Here is a 7,932-nt window from a genome sequence, read left to right as displayed (position 1 = left end):
AGTTTGCAGGCAACGTTTGCTTTTGTTTGTTCAAATCATACTGAGGAATGGTATTGAAAGTTGGCTTACAGTGCCCCCTACCATAACATAGCAGACACTATTTAAAGGAAGTGGGTGTATTAAAATTGGGTTTGAATTTTACTGTTTTTACTTTAGCTTAGATTAGGGGGAGAGAGTTTTTTGTTTTGAATTGGTGTATGGCACAATCAGTAGCTATAATTGCTAAAACAAAGTTTACTCAAGACATTTCAGTCACAATGAGGCACAGCTTAGTGGAAATCAGTGTTAAGAACTTCAAACGTTTCCTTAATTATTTCTTTGAAAATATTATTTTCTTTCAAGAACCTTTTGCTTTTCACCACATTTCTGTCCACACTTTAGATTTTTGTTTTGACCATCATTATGCAACTGACATCCCCCAGGCAAATGCCTGGTTTGTAACCTTTGTGAAGGGGTGGTGGCATTCTTAAAACAAAATGAACAAAAATGCAAATTGTGAATGCTTGAGACTTATCGCTGAAATCGGAATTTTATCAGTGAGTAGTCTCTAAATCCTAGATTTTCCAGAAGCTTTTGGGGGTGATTTTTGTTTCTTAATCAGTTAAATCTTAAAATTCATGCCCTAATTAGAATAAAATGCTAAATACAAGAGCTGTATAAACATTTGATCTCTTTGAATATTTATCTTGTCAAACTGTTGCCTTGTAAATTTAAATGTGGAAAAAGCAGTGAATGAATGATGGCTGCTTCACACTAACTGAATCATTCTCTTTTGACACGGGGATTCCAATGTTATGATTATATGAAGGAACTCTTCCATTAAGATGTGAGACACTGCCCTTGATCATGTACAATTTAGTCAGTCTTTACCTATGTTAATTGGATTCTCAAGCCTTTAAGAACACTTGAAAGAGGCTCTTGATTTTCACTATACACAAAATAAAAGAATGTCAGAAGCAAAACTCAGCAGTTGCTGGAAATCTGCAATAAAACAGAAAAAGCTGGAAGTTTCCATGGAGAGAAACTGAGTTAATTATTTTTCATCAGAATTAGGAAAAGTTACAAATATGTTTTAAGATGCAGAGAAGCAGAGGCAGAGAGAAGAAAAGGAAAGTTCTGTGAAAGACTTCCGAGCAAAAGAGACTGCGGGATGAAGGCAGCCATGGAGCAGGGCATGAGGATGTAAAAGACAAAGGAAGAGCAGGTTAAATTGGAAGAGGTGTAAACAGAAGATGCGTACATTACCAGAAAATAAAAACTGAATGCTGGAATAATTAATTCCCTAGAATTGCTGAATTCAAATATAACACCGCTATTTCAAAGAGACACAACATACAAATATCAGGATATGAAGTGACCCGTCCCATTCCTTTTATCTGCTCTGTCATTCAAGAAGACCATGGCTGATCTCTCACCATAGTGCTGCTTTCCTGCCCTAACCCCCATATCCCCTGATTCTCTTAATGTCAAAAAATCAATTGATTTCCATCTTGAACAGTCCCAGCCACAGAGCTCCCACATGGACAGTGAATTCCAAAGATTCACCACCCCTTCAGCTGAAGACATTTCTTCTCACCTCTGTCCTGAAAGGCTGACCCCATATTTTGAGACTATAAAACTTAGCCAGAGGAAATATCAATTCCACATCTACTCCGTCAAGGTTCCCAAGAATTTGTTACATTTCAACAAGATCACCCATCATTCTTTCAAACTCGTGAGTGAACAGGCTTCATCTGCTTAATCTCTCCTTGTACAACAAGCCCACCATCCCAGGAATCAACCTTGTGAATCTTCTATTCACTCTATCACAAGTACATGCTTAAACGGGGAGATCAATATTCCTGATGTGGTCTCACCAAGGCTCTATATAACTGGGGCAAGATGTATTCAAATCCTCTTGCAAGACACCAGGGCAGAGCGGCTAAGCAAATACCTGGACCTGCAATTGACACGTTGTTGGATCCAGATGGACTTCAGCCTTGGGTCTTAAAAGGAATAGCTTTTCAGATTTTTGATGTGTTGATTCTGATTTCCCAAAATTCCTTAGATTCGGGCAAGGTTCCATTAGATTGGAAAATAGCGAATGTAACTTTTTGATTCAAAAAGGGGAGAAGGGGGAGACAGAAAGCAGGAAACTACAGGCCAATAACTTTAACATCTGTCATAGAGAAATAATTAGAAGATATTATTAAAGAGATTATAGCAGGGCACTTAGAAAAAATCAAGATAACAGGCAAAATCAAGCAAAGCCAACATGCTTTTGTTTATTGGTGGGGGAATTGAATACAAAAGTAGGGATGTTACGCTTCAGTTACGTGGGGCTTTGGTGAGGCCATGTCTTGAGTACTGTGTACAGTAATTATTCTCTTGTTTAAGGAGAAATGTTAAAACATTGGGAGCTATTCAGGAAAAGGTTTACCTGACTAACGCCTGGCATGTGCAGGTAGACTTACGATGAAAGGTTGGACAGGTTAGGGTTGCATCTCTGGAATTTAGAAGAGCAAAAAGGAACTTTAATAATATATACAAGATCTTGAGGGGTCTTGACAGGGTAGATGTTTTATCGTGTGAGAATCTAGAACAAAGAGTCAGTGTTTAGAAATAAAGGGAGAGAAATTTAGATTACCTTAGAAATTTAAGGCAGAGATGAGGTGAATTTTTTTCTTTCAGAGCATTGCATGTGTTTGGAACTCTCTTCCTCAAACGGCGGTAGAAGCAAAGTTTTTTTTAATATTTTTGAGGCAGAGGTAAATAGATGATTAGCAAGGAGGTGAAGGGTTACATCAGGAAGATAGGAATGTGGAGCTGAAGTTGCAATAAGATCAGCCATTATACACAGGCTTGAGGGGCTGAATGGCCTACTCCTGCTCCTAATTTATACATATATACAGTACATATGCTTGCTAAACCTGCACATTAAGGACAAGACGCTCAGGTTCCTCTGGACACTGGCACCTTTCAATCTCTCACCATGTAAAAAAATCTTGACCTTCCTATTTTGTTTTTGTAAATAACATCACATTTTTCCATATTATGCTCCATCCGCCATGTCCTTACACATTCAGCTAGCTACTCTGTAACCCTAAAGCCACTCTGCATCCTCTTCACAGCCCATTTGGACACCCCACCTACTTTAATCCATTTTATGATCCTCTCATCCAAAACTATGACAGTGATTATGAATAGCTGAGGTCCCAGCACTGATCACTGCAGCACCTCACTGGTCACAGCCCACTGACCCAAAAATGACTCATTCATTTTGATTTTCTGTAAGTTAACCAATACTCAGTCCACACCAGGATATGACCCTCTATAACTCTGCACTCTTAATTTTTAAGTAATTTTTTATGTGGCACATTTTGAAAGTCTAAATACACAAATGACTTGCCTTTATCTATACTTCTGTTTATGACCTCAAAAAACATAAAGGTTTGTCAAGATATGATTTTCCTTTCATAAATCCATGTTCATTCTGCCCATTACTATTATTACTTTACAAGTGCCCTCTTTCCACTTCCTTAATAATAGGTTCAAGCAATCTCCCCACTACTGATGTCCGGTCTATAAATTCATGCTTTCTTCCTCAAATAATTAGGTTAGATCTGCTTTGCTACCTTCCAATCAAAATCAAAGTCGAGGTTATTGTCATATGCAGAAGTACATGTGTGCACAGGTGCAATGAAAAACTTACTTGCAGCAGCATCACAAGCACATGGTGCCTATAAGCAGCGTCCACAAGAAAAACATAAATTATACACAATTTTTACAAGAAAGAACACAATTAGGACAAAAAAAAAGTCCATTTTAGTGCAAAGTGATCATAGTGTTGCTAAACTGTAGTGTTTAGAGTTATGCTGGTTAGTTCAAGAACTGAATAGTTGAAGGGAAGTAGCTGTTCTTGAACCTGGTGGTGTGGGACTTCAGGCTTCTGTACCTCCTGCCCGATGGTAGCTGTGAGAAGATGGCATGGTCCAGATGGTGGGGATCTTTGATAATGGATGTTGCCTCCTTGAGGCAGCGTCTCCTGTAGATACTCCCGATGGTATTGGGTTGAGTCCACTACTCTCTGCAGCTTCTTAGGTTCCTGCATATTCGAACTGCCGTGCCAGACCACGATGCAACCAGTTAGCATATTTTCAATCAGTGGGAATAGTTATAGAATCTGTGGAATTTTGGAAAATGACAACCAGTGCATCCATTGTCTCCATGGCTATTTCCTTCAAAATCCTAAGATGCAGATTAACATTTCCAGGGGATTTACTGGCTTTTAGTCTCCCGTTTTTATTCTCATACTAGTTCTTCCATAATTCTAATTTCCCTGATCTCAGTTATTCTTGACCTGCAGTGCTCCACAATTTCCAGGAGGAATTTTCCTTATTTCACAATATAATAAAGTTGGGAATATTGGGTTGCTAATGTTGCCAGTGGATTTGGAGGCTTTTGCAGGGTAAGTGTTAGTGGCTTCTCTTCATTGCTTTGAGGTGATGGCTATAAGCAGTCCACGTTTCAGAAGTTTGCAGGTAAGAATCACCACTGCTTAGTGGACATTGAGACATGCTCCAGATTTGAAGTGATCTTCAAGCAATCTTTCCCTCTGATGGTCAAAGGCTGTTATTATTGCACTGAAGGTGACAGCAAATTTCATTATTGATACCTGCCTTTGGTGACAAGTGACCCCAAGCTGTAGGGATTTACATTTTTAAGAATTGTGATGTGGTGTTTAATGATGTTATGCAACAGGGGTAGGTTAGCCCCTGTTTTGCAGATACAAGGCCCTTTCTCTCTAATGCTTGGTGAATGAGACAATAGTTAGGAAGTTGACATGCTGCATCAAGTGACTTGAGGTCAGAATGAGCTTGGTTCTACAATGGAGGTAATGTAGTTTGCATAGTGTCTCAGTTATCATGTCAATTAGCTCCAGAATAGTATGAAACTACTTGAAGGCCAGCTAGTCTACTGCAGCAAGAATGGTTGAGAAAAATATTTGGCAGGGTAAAGCTGCTATGCTTGATGCCAGTTTGTGCCAAGATTGGGCCTGTTGTGGATGAACTGGTTAAGATCACAGCTTGAATGCTATCATGTAGCAGAGAATGGAGATGAATTTCTGATTGCAGCAAATTTGAGAATACCCCAGACAAAAAGGCATTTGTAAGATCTAAAAGGCTATGTACATTGGTTGATGATTCTCCCTGCCTTTCTTTTGGGAATGTCAGGTGATTAAGAAACCTCCCATTGACCCTCCGAATGGAATCCACATTGCAAATCAGGAACTCACAAGCCATTGCCAGGAAGTGGTTGAGGAGGACATAACTTCTTCTTAAAGAGGTAACAGGACAGCTAGACTGGAACATTTGGCAGTTAATTAATTTATGAAACAGAAATCATGTTTAACAAATCTGTTGATTTTTTGAGGTTTCAAAGCAAAGGTTTCAAACACAGTAATTATGAGACAGGCATATTAAGTTTGCTGTAATAAGGTACAAGATAAATTTATGACATACATTTGAGACACTCCCCTTGATCAACAGTTTGAAGAGTCAAATAAAGACAACGGTTTGGATCTCATTTTGTACAGTGAGGAATTGATTGATAAGCTTTTTGTCAAGGGGCACCTGTGGCAGTGGCCATAATGTAATATTTAACATTGCATTTGAAGGTGATGTAGTTCAGTGCAAAACAAGGGGTCTTAATTTTAAACAAAGCAAACTATGCAAGTATGAGATATGAGAGATGGCTGTGGTTGATTGGGAGAACACATCGAAAGGCATGGTGATGGGCAGGAAATGGTTGCAACAAAATATCCCTTTGAGTCACATAATCCAAATAGAAAAGTGATTCACTCATGGTTTATCAGAGAAATTAAAGATAGTATTAAATCAAAAGAGAAGACTCAAAGTTACCAGAAATGGCTACAGAGGAAGTGCAGTGCAGGTAGACAACAAGGTGCAAGGTCACAACAAGGTAGACCTCAATCTACCTTGTTGTGACCTTGCACTTTATTGCACTGCACTTCCTCTGTAGCTGTGACACTTCACTCTGTACTGTTATTGTTTTTACCTGTACTACCTCAATGCACTATATACTAACTCAATGTAACTGCACTGTGATGAATTGACCTGTACGATCGGTATGCAAGACAAGTTTTTCACTGTAGCTCAGTACAAGTGACAACAATAAACCAATACCAATAGGACTGATGACTGTAAGCATTTTAGTATCTTTACTGTACAGGTACATGGATAGGAAAGGTTTAGAAGGTTATTGGCCAAACACAGGCAAATGGGACTAGCTTAGATTGGAATCTTGGTCAGCATGGACCAGTTGGGCTGAAGGACCTGCTTCCATGGTGTATAACTCCATGACCACCAAAGTGACCTTATAGAGGTGTATAAAATCACAAGGGGCATAGATAGGGTGAATGCACATAACCTTTTTCCCAGGGAAAGGGAACCAAAAATTAGTGGGCATAGGTTTAAAGTGAAAGGGGAAATATTTAAAAGGGACCTGAGGGGCAACTTCTTCACTCAGAGGGTGGTGTGCATGTGGAATGAGCTGGCAGAGAAAGTAGTTGAGGCAGGTATAGTAACAACATTAACAGACATTTGGATAAGTATATGGATACGAGGGATATGGGTCAAATGCAGGCAAATGGGACTGGCTTAGGTGGGCACCTTGGTTGACATGGACAAGTTGGGCTGAAGGGCCTGTTTCCATGCTGTATGACTCTAAGTTTATAAAGGCAAAATAGAATACAAGCATACACTGGCAAGAAACATAAACGTAGAACTTTTATAGGCACTACCAGGAACAAATGTGGACCCTTAAAGAGAGAGAAGGTAGAATTTATATTGGACAGTAAGGAAATGACAATAGAATTAAACAAGTACTTTGTGTCTATTGTTATGGAAGACACAAAAACCACCCAAAAGAACCAAGGGATCACAGCAATCGAGGAACATGTCTTATGAGGATTGGTTGAGCAAGTTAGGGCTTTTCTCTTTGGAGCGACAAAGGATGAGAGGCGACTTGATAGAGGTATATAAGATTATGAGAGGCACAGAGTGGACAGCCAGCATCTTTTCCCCAGGGCGGTAATGGCCAATACTAGAGATCGCCCGTTTAAGGTGCATGGAGGAAAGTTCAGGGAAGATGTCAGGGGTAGGTTTTTTTTAAACAGAGTGGTGGGTGCCTGGAATGCACTGCCAGGGGTGGTGTTAGGGGCCAATAAGATAGTGTCATTTAAGAGACTATTAGTTAGGCACATGGATGAAAGAAAAATAGAGGGTTATGGGAGGTGAAGTAGAGAGGGGGATAGATTGAATGGGGATAAGGTTTATGTAGGTCAGCACAACACCATGGCATCCTGCTCTTAAAATAGTTTTAATAAAAACTAGAGAACTTACTGAGCCTGAAAACTAGTAAATTCCATGGACATGATGATTTACATTCCAGAGTTTTGAAGGAACTGTTTTTCGAGAAAGTGAAAGCTCTGGTTATCATTTACTCAGGTTCTGCATATGCTAGAGTTGTTCCAATGGATTAGAAGGCAACAAATGTAACTACTATTTAAGAAATGAGAGTAACTGAAAACAAGGAACTCCCAACCTATTACCCTAACAACAGTGGGAGCAGAAGAAATGCTGAAATCCATAGTAAGGATGTAACATGCCTTGAAATGTTACAAGGCATCAACACTGATTTATGAGAGGAAAATCATATTTGATTAATCATTTGGAGTTCCCTGAGAATGTGACCACTGGAATAGAAAGGGAAGAACCATTGGATGTGGAGTTTAGATTTCAAGAAAACTTTTAATAAGGTCACAAGGTTAGAGCACATTTGGTGGTAATGTACTGATATGGATTGAGATTGAGAAAGCAGAATGGAAATGAAGAGATCATTCTCAGCCTGGTAAGCCATTACTAAAGGGGT

This window comes from Pristis pectinata, chromosome 30 (genome assembly GCF_009764475.1).
Source record: "Pristis pectinata isolate sPriPec2 chromosome 30, sPriPec2.1.pri, whole genome shotgun sequence".
NCBI lineage: Eukaryota > Metazoa > Chordata > Chondrichthyes > Rhinopristiformes > Pristidae > Pristis > Pristis pectinata.
Note: the sequence above shows the minus strand (reverse complement) of the source record.